The sequence below is a fragment of the Pezoporus wallicus genome, unplaced genomic scaffold (assembly GCF_028554395.1).
Source record: "Pezoporus wallicus isolate ANWC-B61680 ecotype Strahan unplaced genomic scaffold, APGP_CSIRO_Pwel_v1 contig_2543, whole genome shotgun sequence".
Taxonomy (NCBI): Eukaryota; Metazoa; Chordata; class Aves; order Psittaciformes; family Psittacidae; genus Pezoporus; species Pezoporus wallicus.
In genome coordinates, this window is record NW_026638172.1 from 3,248,003 (window position 1) to 3,269,451 (window position 21,449).

The following is a 21,449-nucleotide window of genomic DNA, read 5'->3' on the forward strand; positions in this document are numbered from 1 at the left end:
ACTGAAAGAGGGTAGATTTACACTGGACATTGGGAAGAAATTCTTGCTATGAGGGTGTTTAGACACCGGCATGGGTTGCCCAGAGAAGCTGTGACTGCCCCATCCCTGGCAATGTTCAAGGCCAGGTTGGATGGGGCTTAGACCAGCCTTGTCTAGTGGAAGGTGTTCGTACACTTTGCAGAGGGGTTCAGACTAGATGATCTTGAAAGTCCCTTCTTACCCAAACCATTCTATGGTTCTATGAAATCCTTCAGTGTCCCTTTTTTCTTTCAGGGAAACTGTCTCTGCACTGCTTTAGGCTTAAAAGATTTTTCAGACCATGCATTAACTGTAATACTTCCTTCCCGTGCAAGAGCATCCAAAGATTGTCTTTTTAATTTTCTCCCTGATAAGGAAAGCTATTGACATCAAAGATCCTAAACTCTACCAGTTGGGTTGTGAATCTCTGAACAGATGAAAGCTCCTCGTAGGATTGTCTTTGTTAGGAGAAACATAATTTAGACCTCCCTCTAAAATGAGCGAGGTGTGAATGGTGCAGCTTTTTGCGGTTTTTTGTTTGAAACAGTGTATAAAAAGAGGAAACCATGAACTGTTTACTTCTAGATGCTCTGCCACATACAGGAAATACGATCTTCTTTTCTCCTTCTGGAAAATGGGTGAAATTCAGGAATAAAATCCAAGCTTGGACCCATTTCTAATTTTCATTCATCCATTCTCAAACAATTTGTCTGTACACCGAAGAAAACACTAAAAATTACTGTGTGCATGTGAAGGCAACCATCTGTAAGCAAAAGGACATTATCTAACAAAGAAAGGCAACAGGAGGATCTGCTTCTCTAGTAATTACTGTCTGCTCTAACAGTGTAATTTTGAGCTGTCAAAACTTGGGACCTAAAATAACTTCCTTCATGTTTTCTTCAAGGCTTTTCTGTGTCCAACTACTTCTCTTCCGAATTATCTTCATAAATTCACATTCCTGAACAGCCTTTTTACTGACTTTCAGGGAAAATATTCTATGCCAGAGAGCCAGATTTTCATATGCAGCTCCAAGACAGTTCTTTATTGTGCTTTATTACCTCCTCTACTGCAAGAATGCTGATTCTCCTGGAAAGAATTTACTCCCTTACTTATCAACACCTTCCTCTGCACATCAGTGTGTTTCCTCTCACCCTCCTTCAGTCAAATAGTGCAAAAATCCTAGAAAAACTCAAGTGTTGTATGTGTAAATGAAAGGCTGATTAGGAATTGACTGCTAATGGCATAGATGCCGCATCCCATATTGCCATGGGATTTTCTACCAACTACCAAGCCAGAGCACGTGTGCACAAGTAGCAAATATACCATGGAGAGGCATTTGTGCACCTCGTTATTAGCCTGAAACAGATTTTCCAGCATCTGAGCAGTGACCCGTTAATAGCTTACGTAATGAAAAACAGCACTGAAACGAGTCAGTGTGCTTGGCAAATTCAGATCATTAACCATGAGAAAGCACTTCAAGTGGATCAAGGGAAAAACATATATCCCAGAGAACATTAAATAGAGAAGTCTTCTTAGTGATAAGTAAACAGGTGCAATATTCATCTAGAAATGGTGGGATGGAATCCTTCATTTCCCATAGAAAATTCCCCTCTGAAATACTAGGTCCCACCTTTCACAACAGAATACAGGCTGGGCTCTTGACACCCCTTCCCAGCTATCTACTTGCTAAAAGGGAACTCTGTAAGAAATAAGCAGGAAGACAAAGCACATGGTTCCTACAACTACAGACACCACTGTGGAAACACAGCAGGAGCAGGCAGAAACTAAAAGCAATCCATACACAGATCCATACCATAACACAATGTGATAAGGAAAGACTAGGGACCTCTGGGAGGCACTCCAGCAGTCTACAAGACAACTAGGAACCAAACAGAAAATCCTGATGCTACAGACAAATCATTCCAGCTAACAGTATCACCAGAAAGAAACTGAGACATAAAATTCAGACAAATAAATACCAGGGCTGTAACTGTTTCTCTTGAGCAGTTTCTCTATTAGTGGTGACAACTCATGGCCAATACATGTGCATGAGACTGATTATTGCAATGGTGGCCTTGTACCAGCCTGAAATATTCAGAAACGCACTTACAACCACAGTTTTGGGAAACCTGCTCTAAACATTTTGACCATTTCAACAAGATATTTAAAACACTTCTTTTTTTTTTTAATTGATTTTTAAAAAGCTGACAAAATGCAGGTTTTCACTGACCCAAACCCGTATTTATTATGTTCTATGTGAAAATGCAAACCAATGTAGATTTCATGTTAACACAAAATGGTTTTGTTATTTTAAAGCATGGCAAAACGAGTGTTTTGAGAAGTTGCATTGCAGTGTAAAGGATCGTAGCACATGAACAGCACACTTTGTTCTATTGGAAGCAGTTTAAATCCTAGGGTTTCCAGAGACACAGTTTCCAGCATATACAGATGCTGCTTGAAGAGCTCATGCGTTTCATACTTTCAGCATATCCTCCACTTCTGCTCAGGATTCTCAGCCCCTAGCTTTATCCTAGAGATACGACGTATAAATAGCAGTTCCCCTTACTTCATTTTTATGAAATTGCAGTGACTCCTTTGATGCAAAATATGTAATTTCTTCTCATAAAAGGCCAATACAAGGGCCATTTGACAGGACAGGATGTTGCACTAATGTTTGAGATGCCTATCTCCTCAAGCAAGTCTGGCACTATACACAATGCTCACTTGGCTTCATTTCCTTATCTATTTTACGTGCAGGAACAGCTGGAGATAGACATATAGAGGCTTTAACCTTCCGTGGCACATCTAAAAAAGTACACTACCAAAATCTATACAGCTGTGAATGCCAGAAAGCCATCTGTATACAAGTTAATTGCTTTTGGTTTGAATAGTTTCCATTTTTATCCTGCCATCTACATTTGTACCTATTCAGTGGTTCAGTTTGGATGCAGCAGGGGAACACAAGCCGCATTCCAGCCCAGCTCTTCCATCTTCCAGGCCTGCTTTGCTGCAAGCCTTCCCTCAAAATCATTCCCTACCTTCAGTATTTCTTTCTTTGTCCCAGAAACCAACTGAGCAAATCTAAGGAGTTTTATTTTCACCAGCACTTCTGCGGAGTGAATTACCAGACTGAGTAGATGACAGGAGCAAAGCACAGGCTTATTTTCTGGTTTCCCAACCCCACTTACTTTACAGTGACAAACTCAAGCTGTCCAGAAGCAGCAAATTTAGCCCCAAGCAGAAGGAATAGCAATGCCAGCCTATGAAGCACCTTTAACTGATTGCTTTGAATGACAACTGGCTGTTCCTTTTGTTCATTACATCTGTAAATACACATATGTATGCACATATAGTAAATTAACAATGCAAATCATGTGCCAGAAAAATATCCAACATCCACTTAAAATCTTTCTACTAATTACAGATGTGATTCAGACCAGTGATGTATTTCTAATCAGCAAAAATAGTCAGCCCTGTTTTCCTTGGAGCAAACAAGTGTGGCCTAACTTGCAAAAATAAAACTAAAGTTAACACTAAACACTTCTGCTTTTTACCCTCTGAACTGCTTTTGTTAGCTCTGCCAGATCTTTATTACTGACCCTATGAAAGCATCAATATTATCTAAGCAAATTCACTATTTTCTGCAAACATCATCATCTGTAGATCTCATCTCATCTCAGAATGCAGTTTCTGTCAGAGATAGCATGTGAAGACAGAAGCTGTTTTATAGGCAGGCTTAAGCTTGCAGTATTTACTGAAACCAAAACAAGTACATGGAAATGCCACTAAAGAAACGTGAACAGCATTTTTTCTATATTTACAGAAAGCATCATTGAGAAAAACAGAGCCATGTAATCCAAATCTGTCCCACCATAAATATATAAAGTCTTCTAAACGTTGCTCACTAGCTGTAGGAACAATAACAACAAAAAATCCCTGCAGTGAGTCACTATGGTCTTCTAGGAATAATTAAACTGAAATACTATTTATTGTAACCTTTCCCATTTACTTTACAGTTACTGGACAAAAGTACAGTGTCACCCTGCGGACACACATAATCTGTCTTCCATTCTAATTGAGAAATGGAGCTGTTAATGTCAAGAAACATTAAAAAAAGCTGCTCCATTGAACTTGCTCTGTCTAGCTACCTGGCTCTGAGATAAACACTCTGCATGCACCTGAAGAAGCATGGGGAATTTGGTGGTGGGGACCCAAATTTGTCTCCTCCCCTTCTCCCCTCACTGGAGCCCATCATTGGAGTCAACACAACTGCAGCACACAGAGAGTCCAGAGGCACCATAGAAGCTTGAGGAGCCCCAGTAACCCCTGGAAGACACAAGCCAGACCCCCCCATGGCAGCCTTAGCCTTGGGGACCAGGTCAGGACATGGGAGATGGTATTTGGGTCACCCCACAGCTTGTCAGTGGTCACAGCCTGGGAGCATGGGGCACACTCTGGGATGCAGGGGAAGGGCATTTGGGGATTGTGTAAGACCTCAATGGCTAAGGAGGAACTGAAAGTAGGAAGAAGGAGAGATCAAGGTGATTTGGGGAACAAAAACCATGAGAAAGCAGAGGGATAAGGGGATAAAAGAGGCTGGTTGCATGTGAACAGGCCTGTCATCGTACTTGTCTGGCCATGCCCTGCCTTGATCAGCACAGTCTGTCCTGTCTCCTCATTAAACACCGCTTTCCCGCAGGACAAGGGGCCCTTTACAGTGTGCAGGGGCTGGGGGCTCTGAGTAACTGCCTTTGGTGTCTCCTATGTCCAGGTGCCAGCACCATCGGAGACTGGATATCTAGGGCCAGATGCTGAAGAGAGGGACTGTTTAAGCCCAGCTGCTGAAGGGATCCATACTGCACACACATATATCTTATATATCCCCACCAACAGGTCTTAATCTTGAGCAGCCAGCAAGGAGAGAAGCATGTGCAGACGGGGCTTTCAGCAACCTGGTCTGGTGGAAGGTGTCCCTGCCTATGGCAGGAGGGGTGGAACTGGATGATCTTTAAGGTCCCTTCCAATCCAAACCATTCTATATGGTCATTGCTGGTGTTCATGTTTGCATGAGTGCTGAGTGCATCTGTTGATCTGTGTGCCGGGTCATATATATGTTGTGTGTGTCTCCGTGTGTGCCTATTGGCACACCACTGTAGGAATACAGCCCCCATCCTTGCTGTTGTTTGGACACCAGGACATGGAAGCTGCTGCAGTCTCATCTTGACTGGGATGCTGGATTCAGCCTCCCCATAACACATGGAAGTTTCCAAGAAAGGTGTGATTCATCATGGACAAACTAACATTTATTTGGAAATAAAGTGGTGTCACAATCCTCTCACAGTAGCTGTGGCACAGACAGAAAGCCCAGACAGAAAGATTGTCATGGCAGTCTCAGAAAGATCTTTTGTTTAGAAACAGACAAATGGGGGGGGGGGGGGGGGGGAACTTGGCCAAAAAAGGATGACAGTTGCCCAGCATCTGCTTTTGCAGTCTTATGTCATTTACATTGTCTACACACAACAGCATGTTCTTTTAATCAGCACCAAAAAGGGAAAGTTACAGGTCACACCACTGCACCACATCACCAACCTGTACTTTACTTATTTTTCCCAGTTAAAACTGTGCTTCAGGATATATGTAAGGAAATATGCTCTCCTATGTAAGAATACTGGATGATTTTAACATAATTTAAGTCTTACTCCACCTCTTGTGTTTCTTGGCTGCAGTAATAGGGAACTGTAAGAGCCAAAGGTCATTGAGATCTAATATTTAGGGACAGCTCAAAGACAGATAATCTGATCTGCCTCACAACAGCCTTATGCCTTCCTTACTTCAACAGAGCTAGGTCTAATTTCTACCAAAACAAGATCAGCATCAGGTCCCTGGTTTCCAGCAACACAACATCCCATAGCACCAAAACATTAGAAAGCGTCATACACCACATACACTTGAGGTGATCAAAGACCTTCCACTAAGTAAATAAGCATTTCCACTCTATGGAGAAAACATCTTTTTTTTGGAATGTGGGCAGTACGTATGTGCTCCCCCCCCCCCCAAGACAGGAGGAGAGATATTCCCACATCATGGAAAACAACAGCACTGGCTGTATAAGGAGAGTTTTACAAAGACATCATGAATTAGCAGAAAACTAGTTTGGAAAGATAAGATACTAAACAATTTCTGTGGGGAATAAGAACACGGGAGATTATTTACTTTGCTTTAATTACTTTGGCACACTGCTAGATTAGTTTTTGTACGCTACTAGATTTTCATACCATCATTTTACAAATGCAAAGAAGCAAGTTCATGTTCTGAATATTTAAAGTTCACCATATCCATATTATCCTGTCCTGTGCTGGGGCTTCTGCCACTCAATTCACAAATAAATATGAGGGTTACAGCTTCACTTTTAAAATCTTTATTATTACAGTGATGCAAGTAGGAACCTTAATTTCTAGGTATGTCTTTCTGGCTTGCCTTTCATCAACCTAAATGTGTTTTGACAAGAATCCACTGGTAACACATACAGTATGAAAACATGGATAATCATCAAGTTTCACTGATGCTTTCGATCTAGATCACATTAGGTCATCCTCCATTTTCCTGGAACACTATACTTTGATGGAAAACTGATAGTAAGCCAATTTCCAGAGGGTTATAACTTATAAAAACACAGTGCAACATTTGAAAGACGTTTCCCTGAAGAATTTATGAAGTGTTTAATAGGCTTTATAGTTATGGACCATATTACTGCACAACACTAATAAAATATCAGTTTTAGACTCTATTAAACAGAGCACAAAGAAACCTGTGATTTAAAAAAAAAAACAAACCCACGTGTCCCACTGTTTTGATACTAATATGAGATTTACGAGAGCCTGTGAGAAAGATTTAATTGGCTGAAATAAAGATCCCGTCTTCTCTTTCACGCTTTCCTATTACAAACTATTTTAAGAATGCCATTTACAAGAAATCCCAAATTTTCCTGCCTTGAAAGGAGCTGTCTATACCTGAACCATCTGCAAACAATACCATTTCATCTAAACAAGCAACAGTCTATTCAAAAAACAAAGCTCTGTAATCAACAGGATTTTGATCTGAAAATTCCTCAAACTAATTTGACACATTCTGTTTCACATTAGGAGGTTTAGCCATGAGTGCTGTTAAAGAGCTTTGGACTTCCCTGCATCACAGACAGAACAGGGATTTTGCTTTTTATCCTCTGTGTGTGCAGTATCTAAGACAATAAAGCCCCCTATTATGGCTCCTCCACAAACACAAAATCCCCAAAATAATGAAAACTATTATAGTAAAATAAATACTGACCAAACAGTAAATACCCGTGCGCTCATGAACAATTTAAATGGTAGTGTACCCCACAGATGCCTGAAGGATTACTCCACACAACATGACAACAGAGCTAATTTAAAGCCAACTGGGGAAAAATTAAAAGGCTCAGGTTAATTATTGCTTTACAGCTGGGCTGGAGGCATGAAAAAAAAGAGCAACTGAGAAGAGTTTGGAGATAAGCAATGGCAATTTCAGTTTGTCGCCTCCCTACTCCTCGTCTGCTCTCAGGCAGGGCACCATGACAGGGCTCTTCAGTAAGCAAAGAGGCCACTTCAGAAGCTCCTGTCTTCCAACAGCTCGAATTGCTGTACATGCCCAATTCCCAACGTGCCTGTCCTTCATGGCACATCCTGAAGAGGGGGCCTCACGAAGCAAGCTGCTGAGATCCTTTGCTGCGACTGCCATCGAAGTAAAGGAGAATGTAAAACTAGGTAAAAGTAGTAAAAAACAAGGAAGGGTTATAAAAGTGGCAATTTCTAAAGATGATGTTCAGGAAGATGGTTCATTGTCAAGGGAAAGGAAAACAAAGACAGACAAAGGCTCTGGGAGATGGGTATTTATACAGTTCTTAAAAAGCGTGAGTTTTGCAGCATTCAGTGATAGAAACATGAAACAAAACTGTGTATTTACTGGGCTACAGCAAGCGAGTGGGAAAGAATGAGCTCAGAAAGAGGGGTCATATACACAGGTTTTAATATATTCCCATACAGTTGCATATCAGGACTCTGAAAATGATAGCTATAGTTAAAATCTCATTACATATCACTAAAAGATAACATTTGCTGTAAATATGCAAATATTTGTTTGACCTGATATGTAGGAAACAGGCATCTTACCAAAGACATATTTAAATTTTGATGTAAAAGATCCAAAATTTTCACATTGAAAGGATTTACATTGGATACCAAGGCAGGGTGTAGTCTCCAGCAAAGTTTAAGAACTCAGGAGAGGATTAGAAATACTTTTTAGTAGAAATTAGAAATTTAGTATTAGAAATACTCTTTTTAGTGAGAGCTAAAAGAGCAGCCAGTACACACAAAGTTCCTTCCAAGTAGGAGAAAAAGAAAAACCAACATAATTTGTGAATAAGCAGCTCTTCCTGAAGAAATCAGCAGATGTGATACCAAGATACTTGCTAGTTAAGAAAGCGCGTAACTCAGTTACTAGTCAGGCACCTCTGAAACAGCTGTGACCCACTGTGATCCAGTGGTAGATTGTATCCAGCCCACAGTTTGGATACAATCTACCACTTAGTATCTCCTGGGAAGCATGTGTATTCTGTACCTGGCTTGGTCTGCGGCTCAGAGGAAAAACAGACAAGTCAAAGACCAGGGTAGAATTAAGGGGAACATCCTTTTCCAGGAACTCAGAAAGAACAGGAGGAAAACGTCTCTGGAGTTGGCCATCTGCTAAGATGAGGGAACTGCAAGTTTGTGTGTTAACTCCTGGCTTTTTCATATGTAAGTAATAAACTCTGTGCCAAAACCAAAGGCTTCAAGGACAGCATCAATTACTGTCTTCTCTGACAAGCCATTAGTTTACAAGGCCTTACCAGAAGACAGCCTAAGGGTTCTGGTACCTGCACATAGAAAACAATAGCATCCATGTCCAAAGTGAAATTTAAAGTCTCTATAATCTCTAATTTAAATCTGCAAACCTGAGTGCCAAAGGGGCTAAGTTTGGACAGCAGATTCTCCATATTCCTTGACTATGCACCTTAGGCAGCAGCCTCCTAACCTTTCTAGGAGGGCTGTGCGATGCCATGTGGCATGGTCTCCTGCCCACTATCAGTCAGGTTTGGTGGAGGCAGAATTCAGTCTTTCTGTTGACAACAAATGATCCAGAGTCGGGCAGGAGTTGCCAAGGAGCACAGCAATTTCTCATTGCTACTCCTGACTGTAAGGCTGACTCTGATTAGCTCTCAGAGGAATCTCATTAAGGATCGTGTCTTCCAGGCTGAACAGAAATCAACAGGTGATGACATACTTTTAGTGAGATAAAGCTTCAAGGACAGCGCTATTTTCCTTCTCTTATGTCATGCTGTTGAAGATACATAGATGAATATAACATATTACTGTAGGTTTCCATCTGATACTATTTTTATGGGGTTTCTTTTAAAAAAGATTGAAAATTCCCGTAGAATTAATTATCAAGCTCGACATACAGTAATCCAGACAAACTTCAAAAACATACAATAACATATATGCTCTGCAAAAACAGAAACGTGCACACAACAGTGATCTACAATTCCCGACCAAACTATCTCACAAAGGACTATCTCTCAAAGTACACGTATGTTACATTTGAGGATTTCTTTTGCACTTTTCAAAATAAACTAAAATTTTAAAGTTGCATTAGAGTATACTTTTGTCCCATAAACAAATGAATTTCTAGAGAAAATGACATACAAGATGAGGCTGAGGAACTTTTTTTTTTTTTTTTTTTGCATCTTTAAGAAAACACTAAGGAGAGATTTTACTGCTGTCTATAATTACTTAACTGGAGAGTATAGAGAAGACAAGCCAAACTCTTTCCAAAGGTGAACAGTGATAACACAAAAGGCAACAAACACAAGGTATAATAAGGGACATTCTCTGAACCCAACAGGGGGAAAAATGCCATGAGGACAGTCAGAGTGGAATGTGTAGCAACAGAAGTTGGGATCTGAATCCTTGGAGATGCTCAAAACCCAACTGGACAAGGCTTTGAGCAACTTGACCTACTTTGTCCTACTTTGAGCAGTGGTTGGACCAGATGGCCTCCAGAGATCCACTCCAGCCTAAAAGAGTTCTGATTCTATGGTTCTGTGAGCAGAAAAAGAAACTTACAAATAAAAAAAAAAAAGACTGTTCAAAGAGCCCGATCTTTGGTGGTATCTCCTTTTTACCACTAAAGAAAAAAAAAAAAGTATAAATACAACAGTTTACTGCTGCTAATATCTTTCTGCACCTAATACAATATAAATGCACCTCTATAGCATACATACATGACACTAGGTCTCTAAATAACATAGTGAACACCAGAGATCATGCAGGAAAGTCATTCTTCAGGCTGTTACTAATACCACAGTGTGCATCCTCCCACTAATTCCATTTTATTAGATGTGTCATAAGCACACACAGGCCCTTTGAGCTGTGGAGCGGGAAAGGCCCCCACTTTGCACATCTCTTCCTACCACTGCTGAACTAAGCAATTCAAAGGGAAAAATGATACAATTTCACAACTTGAGACTCCCAAAAAATGGGTAACATCCAAGACTGAGATGGAGCTTTTGGAGCTAAAAGTTGTAGTGTTATAAATTATCTAAAGGGCAGGACCTATATATATAAGAAAGAAGATTAAAGCAGTTTAAAACTGCTGGGGCATCATGTCCAGAAAAACACATGAAACAGATATTTGCCCATAGTTTACAATTTCACTTCTGATTTACCTGGCTTTCAAGAAACATCCTCCATCTAAAGTAACTTGGCTGTACACAAAGGACCTGAATGCCATGTGTCTTGGCTGTGGTCCCACCTTGCCATCAGGGAAGTCCATGCTCAAGACCCCGCTCCTCTCTCTAGATGGTAACATCAGAGAACTAACTCCAGCTGTTCTAAGTGTCAGCATTGTTAACTATTTCACTGCTGTTCACAATAGATACCCTGGTATTTCCCACATGTCTGCTGGCAAGCCAAAAGTCACAGCTGCCAAAACCACAAGGTTCAAACCCTCCCGGTGCAGTGGAATTTCTTTAGCACAACACCCACTTCTCATAAGATCAAGCAAACCTGAAGTCTGGCACCCTGACCTCATCAGAACAATGTAAAATGAATTTATTTGAATGGAAAATAAATACTTGGAGATCAAGTATCCTACTTGCAACACCACATCTTATATTTATGAAGCGCTGGTATCATCAAATTCTAAAATGAAACACAATTCTCAGTCTGCCACATCAAAGCATAGCTAATTTCTACACCCCTGATGAGGAAACCAGTTTGAGCACAAGGAGCCTGGGTTAAAGAGTTTCAGGGCTCTTATTTGTGCTCTTACAAGTGCTGACAGAAATTGTATGTGCTGAAATGGAACTGAAAGATCAAAGTAAGTTTTTACAGCAAAATCTGAAAGACAGCATTCCACTCCTGTGCAATACACAAAGTGGCTGGGAAAGTCTCATCTCCAGCACAAATAGGCTCCAGGTTAGGAGCACTAAGGAGCAGAAACTCAGTGGATGATGCCAGCTTACTGTTACAGCTACCACAGTCAGCACCACCAGTGCAGCAGCAGTGAAAGAACTTGCTAGGTCTAAAAACAAAAAGACTTTTCTCTCTTGCTGTTTCTGATGAGACATTTTTCTATTTTAGACTTTGAAGATGCTGAGGAATTTTGGCTTCCTTAGCAAGTGCTGTGTAAGCAAACAGATGGGAGTGGAGCTTCTCTTGTGAAAAAGAGAAAAGCATCTTTACACACTCATCTATTATGTTAACTGAAAAACACTTTAAGTCAGGATTGGTGTGGGGCAGAGAGAAATAACAAAAGCCTGTGTGGATGTATTAAGAGGAATGATCGAAAGAAGGGTCTAAAAGCTACTTGAAATAAACTAATCAAGAAGAACATAAAGAAAGAACAGTAAATGAATCTACTGAAGTTCTACGTGCCTGCAGTATAGTATTGGAAACAAACTGAAGATGCCAAATATCTAAAGAAAACACTAATTGGAGTAACAAAAACTTGAATAACCCATGTGTCTAAAATATGACTATAAAGAGGTACTGCTCTTTCAAAAGGACTGGCAGTGTGAAAAGGATACTGCATTGTGCATCAAGAACATATACAATTGATGTAGTTCCAAGCCATAAGGAAATTAATATCTTAGGGAAACTTCCATGCAATGATTATGAAGTTAGAAATTAAAAAAGCAGGGATACTCCCATGGTGGAGATCTATTGCAAACCACCAAGCCAGGGAAAATTAGGGCGAAAAGGGTTTTTGAAACAACTGGTAGAATCATCCAGAGTACAGGACTGGAATAACATGTATTTTAACTACTCCTACATCTGGGAGTAGTTGAGAAAGAAATACATCAGGACATTCTGGTCAGCAAAAATCCAGAATAAACTTAAGTCAGCTTTTGATATAGAAGTTATAGAGAGCAGCTAGTATAGGGAGGAGGGGAACAGGACGGCTGTTCTAATGTCACTGAAAAGTAACAGAGTTCATAATCCTGAGGATGCAAAACCACAAAACAGCAAAGCATTTTTCAACAGCAGGCTTAAATAAATTATTAAAGTACTAACATGGGTGCTGTCTAGTTGAAGAAACGCTCAGAAAACAATCACAACCACAAACGAGCAGCATATTCCTAGGGTTCCACAGAGTTGTGTTTCAGGTCCAATGTTCTAGGTCATTCAATATTGATATCAATGGCTTCAACAGTGGAATAGAATGTATTTTTATGAAATTCACAGACAATACAAAGCTCTAAGAGTCTGCAAGCATCTCTGAAGGCTGGATTAGAATTCAAAATTATATGGGTAAACTGGAGAGATAGAATGGGATTCAGGTCCAGGTTGTAAACAAATTATTTTTACAGATAATGGAGGACAAGTCAATAGAGTCACTGGTGTTTTGCGGACTTCAATGAGACTCTTCAATTGACCCTCAGTAAGACAGGTCCAATTGGCAAGGCTCCATTGACTAGATAGGGAATTTAGTGACCCAGCTAACAAACGATGCACATTCAGGCACCTACATTCAAATGCTTATAACCTGAAACTGGATCTAATCTACAGTTTGAGGGCAGTATAGGAGTCAGTCAGTAGGAACACATGCAAGATATTTGTGTATCTTGATTAATTAATTGTATAATGAACTATATAAATTATGAACTTTATAAATGCAGGAGGAACCACTTCTTCAGTTGCATTTCTGCAGGGTAGGATCTCAAGTAGATAATATGTATCTTCCTGTTGTATAAATATAAAACATCATAACAAAACTATGGCATATAGGCAGAGAAACGTGTGAAATAATCCTCTCTAAACAGAACTGTCTTACGTTCAGTTTGGGGCATCACACTCCAAGAAAGATGCAGAACGACTGCAGAGACAGACTGCTAGAAAATATAACCTCTGAGGAAACATGGACAGAATGAGGATTGTTTAATGCATGAAAAGGGACACCAAGAAGGAGCTCTGTAAGTTGCTATATACCAAACTGGCTGCTAAAAATAGGAGGAGACATTCATGAAAGACAGGGTGATATGTGATGTGTTCAAATTGCAGCAAGGAAGATTTTCACTTTCAGTAAGAACCGGGCAAGGAGTAGAAGGTTTTCAAGAATAAACCCGAGATCTGTCACAGTATAACTGATCCTGGCTTGGGATACCAGGATAACCCAGGAGATGGCTGAATTCAGTTACTGACCCCTGGGTCAGGCGCACAATCATGTGTGCCAATGATGTTGCATGATTCCCAGGGCCAATTAACAGAGAAACGTGTCAGATTGATTCATAACGGTTAGAACTCGTAGCAGACACACAGTGACCACCACATCTCCACACAGCATGTCTTCTTGGTGTCCAAACACAGGCCTCCAGAGCCATCAGTAACAGCAAAGGAGATGGGTAGAGCTCCACCAAGCTCCCTTATGACTTCTTGCAAAGGTAGAGGAGAAATGAGATGAGGACTGGCCAAAACCATACTCATGTGGTCCTTCTGTCTTACACTTATTGACCAACAAAATCTGTCAAAAGACAAAGTTTGTCTGAGCGTTTTCGTGATTACTAATACACTTACAAAAAGAAAATACTGGCAAATTATCTTTTCTGTGATATCCACTATATGTACTTTAAATTTTACTGCAGATGTCCACACTGTGCTTTCATGGGCAATAAAAATTTTGGAAAGGAATTCAATCCAACTAGCCAGGGTTGCTGATTTTGCCAAATACCCACCCTGAAGTAAACTGTAACTTTTTATTTAGTAACAAACTCACCTATTTAATACTAGAGAATGCAAATGTCACCATAAAAATTTTACCTATTCTTAAAGTCAAGGGTAACACTGGAACAGGAAAGAACAGCTTTAATAATGTTTTTAAAAGATGCCATATTTTACACAGACTGCTTCTGAGGAAACCATCCTAACAAATCTCATCTGGTCTTCATAAACCCTCTTGGATGCAATTCAAGAATGCTTGAAAAAAATAATCAGTTAAATTTCCACATAACAAAGACAGATGACCACATGCTGAAAGATGTAGATTAAACAGAGTGTAGAGATAACTGCACTTGTCCTCACCCCAACTGTTTGTAAAATGCAGGACCTAATCAGGTACTCTCTTTTTTTTTTCTGTATGAGCAAAAACTTTAAAGGCTCTTCAGTATTTACATTTCAGAATGGCAAACAGGGCCTTCTTCATTGACCTTATTTATTTTAAATTATTCACCGCTCTTCAAACGCTCCAGGATATTCCTGCTAAAGTTAAGTGGCTGAAATTTCTACAGCTCCATATAAAGACACTGAAATGCCTCATTAACTCTTTTTCCTCCCCAGGAATGGTTTCTCTGACAGCTATATACGTTTCCATACATATCTCCCTATCTATATATAGTTGAGACTTTATTTTCAGTTTTCTTAGAATTAATTCAGCTCATTAACTTCTGAACACCTCGCACAAGCCCCTGGAAGCTGCCTAAGTCCTTGCAATTTGATGAAACTCATGCACTAAGGACACAGCAGGAGGTGACTGTGTTCAGGTGAATTTCATTGCCTTATCATAAGGGTAATGTCTGGCAGTGAAAATGTAAAGTAACATCTCAATCCCAACCAACTGTTCAGTGTAGTTCCTTCTGCCTTTCCCAGTCCTATGTTTTCGAACAGGAGTTACTGGATGATCTCAGATGAAGATCCTGGTAAATGCTAAAAAGTCCTGAGAACAAAGAAAAGGAGACAGATTCACATGACACAGGAAGAAGATCTTCACAAACAGGCTTGCTACCAAGTGGAGAAAGCTTTAAGCTAGGTTCATGAGAGGATGGTATCTGAATACAGAAGTAAATAAGGAAGCAGTGCAGGTAAAGGAGAAATACATGCTGGAGAAGGTCACGAAACAGAGAGCATTCAGACAAACAGCTGTACCCCACTGCACAGAGCTTGAGCAAAAACCAGGCAGAAGTGGAAGTCTGCATGTGATAGCAGACCTATGGCATGATCAAAATCACAGATCTGGGGTAATGTACATGACCAAAGCATTTTCATGGATGCAGGCTGTTTGAGAAGGAAAGACAGAGAGGGAGCTGTGTTTTCTGTAAAAAAGTCCCTTGACTGCACAATGCTCCAGCGTATGAAACCATCTTATCAATGTACATCAGTGAAAGCCTGGCTGACCTAAAGTAGTGTTAGTAATCGTCCTGCTTTTAGCAGGAAATTTGACTACAAGCCTCCAGAGGTCCCTGACGATTAGCACTAACTAGGAAGCTATGGGGAAACTCAGTCTTTGCCAGCAACATTCATGGATATTAAGCTCTCCTTTCTTTCGGTTTTGTGGGGTTTCTTTTTTCTCTTTATTTCCTTTTTTTATATATTGCCTAATCTCTGAACGTAGGATTGAATCATTTTGGCTGCACTGCAGGTGACTTCAGTCAATGGAGCAGAGAGAAGGTAAAACAGGATGTTAAGCCACCTGGAGATCCCTCCTTGTCAGGTTAGTCAGACTGAGGGAGGCGTCTGGCAGAAAGCCTGAAGTGCCAGCTTTAGCCCACTGATGGTCCCCTCTAGACTGTAAGCTCTCCTTTCAGACCATATTCAAAGAGCCCTTTGGTACTTTTCTGCAGTATTGAGTAGGGTCTGATCCTTCGCAGCCATCACTAATAATTCAAAATCCCTGGTACAAAAAAATGAGATAAAACAAATACATGGAACAAAATAAAAGTCTCTGCATAACCTTCTGACTCAAAGACTTCAGTTATTCAACTTTTTTAATTAAAAATTATACTACATTCACCAGTGTACTATTAAAGCGGAAGTTATAAAAAAGAAAAAAAAAAGGACAGATGCATAAAGAATATGGACTCACTCTTTATCAAAAGATGTGGGGGATTTTCAACTCAATAACTCAAAATAGTAATTTTATCTTCCACAAATGACTAAGATTTGGCATAAATTTTATTTGGGATTCAGGGTTTGGTGGTTTTTTTCAGAAGTTTTATGCTTTTATTCTTATTTATTGACAAAAATTCTTTAAAAGCATCACTGGAGACATCACTTGAGATTTTCTCAACAGGCTGAGGTGCCATTTCATGAATTAGAGTACTGAACAGAATTTACATCCTTAGTCTAGCTATACTCAACTCTGGGACTACAACAAATAGCTAATCTTGTGCCTTAAATTATTATTCTACTTACTTGTTTTCAGATGTCACTTGGGACCTTATGCACACACACACACACACACACACAAAATTCTTATATTTAAGTCTCACACAACAAAAGAAATTCTCTGAGCAACTTGAAACAATACTTGGTTTGGTTTTTAACATGCATTCTGCTCCAAACACACTTTTTAATGTACATTGCCAGTTCTTCTGCACTCGTCGTTTCAACAGCATTGTGCCAATTTACACAAACTGACAATCTAGGTCCTAAAAACCAGTGAAATCCAAAAATTCTAATTTACTCCGTGCCTTCCTGAATATGGCTGAAATCCCAGGGGAGGTTGTGGTCTTTTCCCTTGTTTTCAAGTCTGCATCATAGAAATCAGCATTCAAGAGAGGAAAGAACAATTATTCAACACCTCTAAAAAACATATTTACTCAGCTACCAGTATGATCTACTCAAAAATTCTGATCTATGGTTAATCACAGTACAGGATGAATATCATTTTATTTGGTTCCCATGGTTGTCTTCAAAAAGAGCCTATTCTTACCTAAAATGCAGCACCCCAAAAAGTTTGTAATCTTCTGACAGAGTCATCATTGCTCCCTAAAGCCCATGATACTCCAAATCAGTTCTCAGCAGTCTTTTAAAAGTTGCCCCAATCCAAATGGTTTTGGCAATAAAGTCAGCCATCTTTGAAAATTATCCCAAATATACTGTATCCTAGGGTCCTGTAGATACATGATAAAATATCAATGAAAGCTTCATGGATATTTTATCCTGAAAATCCTCTTAACCAACAAATGCCAAATTTCAAGTCGCCTCATCCTTTTCCACCAGCTTCCTGTGAGGAACCCAAAGCAGCTCTGTCCTTAAACTCCTTCCATCCATGCCTTATCTCTGCACAACATCAGCAAACAGAGGTTCCCAGTGGATAAACCATAAATCTGACACTTCTGCTTTTGGCTTGCTTTTTTCTGTCCCCATTAACCCTCTTTCTCTATTGCTAACATCCCCCTTGCAGTCCTTCTCCCTCTTCCTCCCCCTGCTTCAGACCAGAATGAGTAAAATAAAGCAGACAATTTCTTCCCCTGTCTCAGCTCTCCACATCCTTCTCTAACCACTCTGGACAACATCACTGTCCTGCCTGTCATGCAAACTATAACATGGATGATATTTTCAATTCAGATAGTCTTTCAAATCCCAATTATGTGCCAGTTCAGCGGATTTGTTCTACATAACCTCTCTATTATATAGCTTCTCCTATCCACTCACACAGCTTGTGTTCCTGGCCAAAGCTCTCATCAGATCCATCATTACAGGCATCCTCCTCTCTATAGTTGACACACGCCTGTTTGCAAAGGTTGTTTTCTTTTGTAATTCACTTTAACCACGTTGCTCATCTTTGCCTTTGGCACATTCAAGACAATTTGTTCTCACTTTTAAGGTTCTTTACTGATCATCTCACACCTGATATGTTTTCTCACTTTTTATGGTGATCTCAGCTCTTCCAACAATGCCAGCTTCCACTGCCTACTAACTAAACAGTGTCCAAGTCCAAGCAGACTCCACTAAAATATGGTTTGTCAAGATGCCTCCAAAATACTTTTTTTTCTCACTGTGCTAACTGTGAAATCTACTGTTTATCATGATGGTCAATACTGTCTCATCATTCCTTTGTACTCCTCCAATCTGTCCATAGCCATCTGTTACCTCTTACCTCACACTCTGGTTGCTTTCCTAAATGGCTTACATACATTTCAGTTTTGTGTCCACACAAAGAAAGGTCCTTCATTCACGATTCACATCTTGAGACCTTACTGGTCTTAGCATCAAGACTATTGGTAGTCTATGAGATTTCATACATATGAATGAGGAAATGAGGATTAGTATGTTTAAGACCCCAAGAAGCAACCAGGTAATAATGGTGTCAAAAGAAGAGAATGTTTTGTGGATGCTCTTCTCAAAGTCAACCAAATATTTTTCGTGGTGACATGAAAAGACACAAAACTGAAACTCAGGCCAGAGCAAGGAAAGTATGTATTACCCAGACTGCAGTATTTTATAAAATACATATACTTTACACATATAGCTACATATCTAGATACATTTTTGTGGCTACATATATATGTAATCTCAAAAAAAAAAAAACAATAAAGTGTACTCTTACTTTACACTTGAGCATGTATCTTTTAAAGATGGCAACGCACTTTCAAATCTCAGAAAGTGAAAAATTATCTCTGTATTTAATATCATTTCAGATAAGCTCAGTCCCAGCTCAAAGATAGACCATCAGTGATTCACCACTTATGAACCAGCAGAAACTGTAGGGAGGCAAAAGAAATTTATATCATTACTTCATACAGGACTAATTTTAAAACATTCTTAACCAGACTAAGTCTCATTAATTGCCCACTTGGCAGGTCCTTCTTAAGGCAAGCAGTTTAATGACTGGTCAAGGACCTTGTAAGAGTTACCAGAGCTGACTTTCATCCCCTTGGAAATGGCAAGCAGACAATATGATCTTTAACTTCACCTTACAGCCTCAGCTTTAACAATTCTGTCTTACACCTGTGTATAGATGTAGGTCGTTTTTTTCTCATTTTCAGGCTACACTGAACGTGTCACAGTCTGAGCCCAGGTCACTAAGCATGACTGACATACACTACCGACATAAATTACATTTAACTGAACAAGGGCATACATGCATAGTAAAAGACAAAATACACTTAATTGGCTGTGTAAGACAGTTTAACTCTCTGCTTCATGAAGTAAACTCCTCCTCTGTGAGGTACTAAGAAGCTTTCCTGTCTCTCCTTTTTAGTCCCTTCTAAATAGCTATTCTATATATGAGAAGGGGGAAGAAGAAAACAAAATGCCAAGCATCTAAGGAAAAAACAAAGAGTTTGGAAAAGAATGAGAATAGAAACAAAAGGCTGTCAGGTTTGTGTTCTCCCTCAAGAACACACAGCACAGAGCAAGAGTATTTGAAATATTAAGCTAAATCCTGGACTAAAAGCCTTTAATGTTTTAGAGGTTACAGGTCACTCTCTGCCATAGTGTGCACAGCAGGTCTACACCTAACACATGTACGCCCAAATGAACTACTATGAAATATTCAAAACACTGTTCCAAAAATACACAACCACCACATATAAGTGCCTCTGGTCAGACACACGCATCCTGAGCATTTACAGACCTACTCCAACATGCAGGTAGTTGTTTCACTTCCCTCCGTTTTATTGGAATCCCAAGAGAATGCCAGAAGGCAAACGGCTTTCAGACATAGTGTTTCTTTTTGTTAAATCATTGCCACTGGGTTAAGGGCTGTTTTTTGGTACAAAGTACGTCAGTCACATTTATAAACAGAAAACAGAGATCAACTATATGTATTCTCAAAATTGGCTGATGATATCAAAGTAGCAAGCTACAGACATAGGAAGAATACTGAAATTCAGTTTCCTTTGAATTAAATTACTTTTACAGTCTCCAAAACTCATTTAGCAAAGTGCTCTGCTCCACCAAGTATATATCTAGATATGAAGTGGTTAAACATATTGGAAAGCATGACATTTAAGATTATTGTCTGGTAAAAAGATGACCTTTATGGAACAGTTACACAACAGAAGGTAGAGTTACTGAACAGAAAATAAAAAAGAGATTTTTACCATACATCCCAGTGTAATTAATAACACACATTACCAGCATTCACAAAAGAGATGCAAATAGTTGCATTTGTACCATTCACTTTAACATGCTGTTTTCTTTAAAGAAGAATTAAAACTGGAGACAAACTGCATTTAGCAGGAAACATTTCTGCTACTGAAGATGACAGGGAAATAAAGCATGCCACAAAATTAAAAAAAAATAAAAATCACTAAGAGAAAAATCTACATTCAAGTATTAATAGTTCAACACAAGTCTGCAACTAGGCAAGGGAAGGGCAATGACAAATATTACATCTGACACTGTCCTCAACTAACCCTGTCATGCCTAAGGACTACAGCATGCGTAATATATAAGATCGCACATTTTCTTGTACACTAATGTAATCACCAACAACAAAATGAGGTGAATAGTTAATTATAAGATCCAGCTTTCAGCCTGAACTCCTACTTTGCTTTTCCGAGTTAAGCCAAAGCTGCAATGCTGGTTGTAACTACTTTTTCTGGCTATAGTTTTTGGAGAACAGAATAAAAGTAAACAAGAGAAAAACCCCATAGTACAATTGAAACAAAACAAAACAAACCACCTAAAGTGTTTGATTGGATTCAACTGTGGGTTATGGGACTTTTAATTAATATTGAGCATATTCACAACAGATAGATGTACAGACAAGAGAACAACATGCAAAGTTGGATGTATTTTGGAGCAGATTTCTGGAAGACATGCACATCTACTCAGTAGGAATTAGGGACCTAACAGCTTGGGTTTGGAACCCACATGACTCCTGATTCTCCAGCACAGGACTGCTTCAGTACAGAGTACCTCTTGCTATAAAAAGGGACAGAAAGGCTACCACTGATGAATGAGGAAATCACCACCCTAAGCAGGAGGAAATTTTTGTGGCAGAGACTGGAATTCCCTGTGCCTATGCTCTTGCTCACACTCCTACCAGCTCAATGAACCACAGAAGCATCAGGTTGCTCTATCCAAGCTCTTCGATAAACCCACATCTCTGAGGCATCATGAAAATAGTCTGATGCTGCCTGAAAAGCTTTC

At 39.6% G+C, this 21,449-nt stretch overlaps 1 protein-coding gene across 8 annotated transcripts in view; it reads right to left on the reverse strand.

The window, feature by feature from the left end:
- The window catches only part of ENOX1 (ecto-NOX disulfide-thiol exchanger 1), a 371,690-nt gene that overhangs the window by 314,550 nt on the left and 35,691 nt on the right, over positions 1-21,449 (reverse strand). Inside the window, exon 1 of one of the 8 annotated variants that reach the window (XM_057409720.1) lies at positions 1,077-1,162. The exons of the other annotated variants lie outside the window; for them this stretch is intronic. The gene's annotated coding sequence lies outside the window, so the exon portion shown is untranslated. Of the gene's footprint in view, positions 1-1,076; positions 1,163-21,449 lie in introns of those variants that run through there. 8 annotated transcript variants of the gene reach the window in all.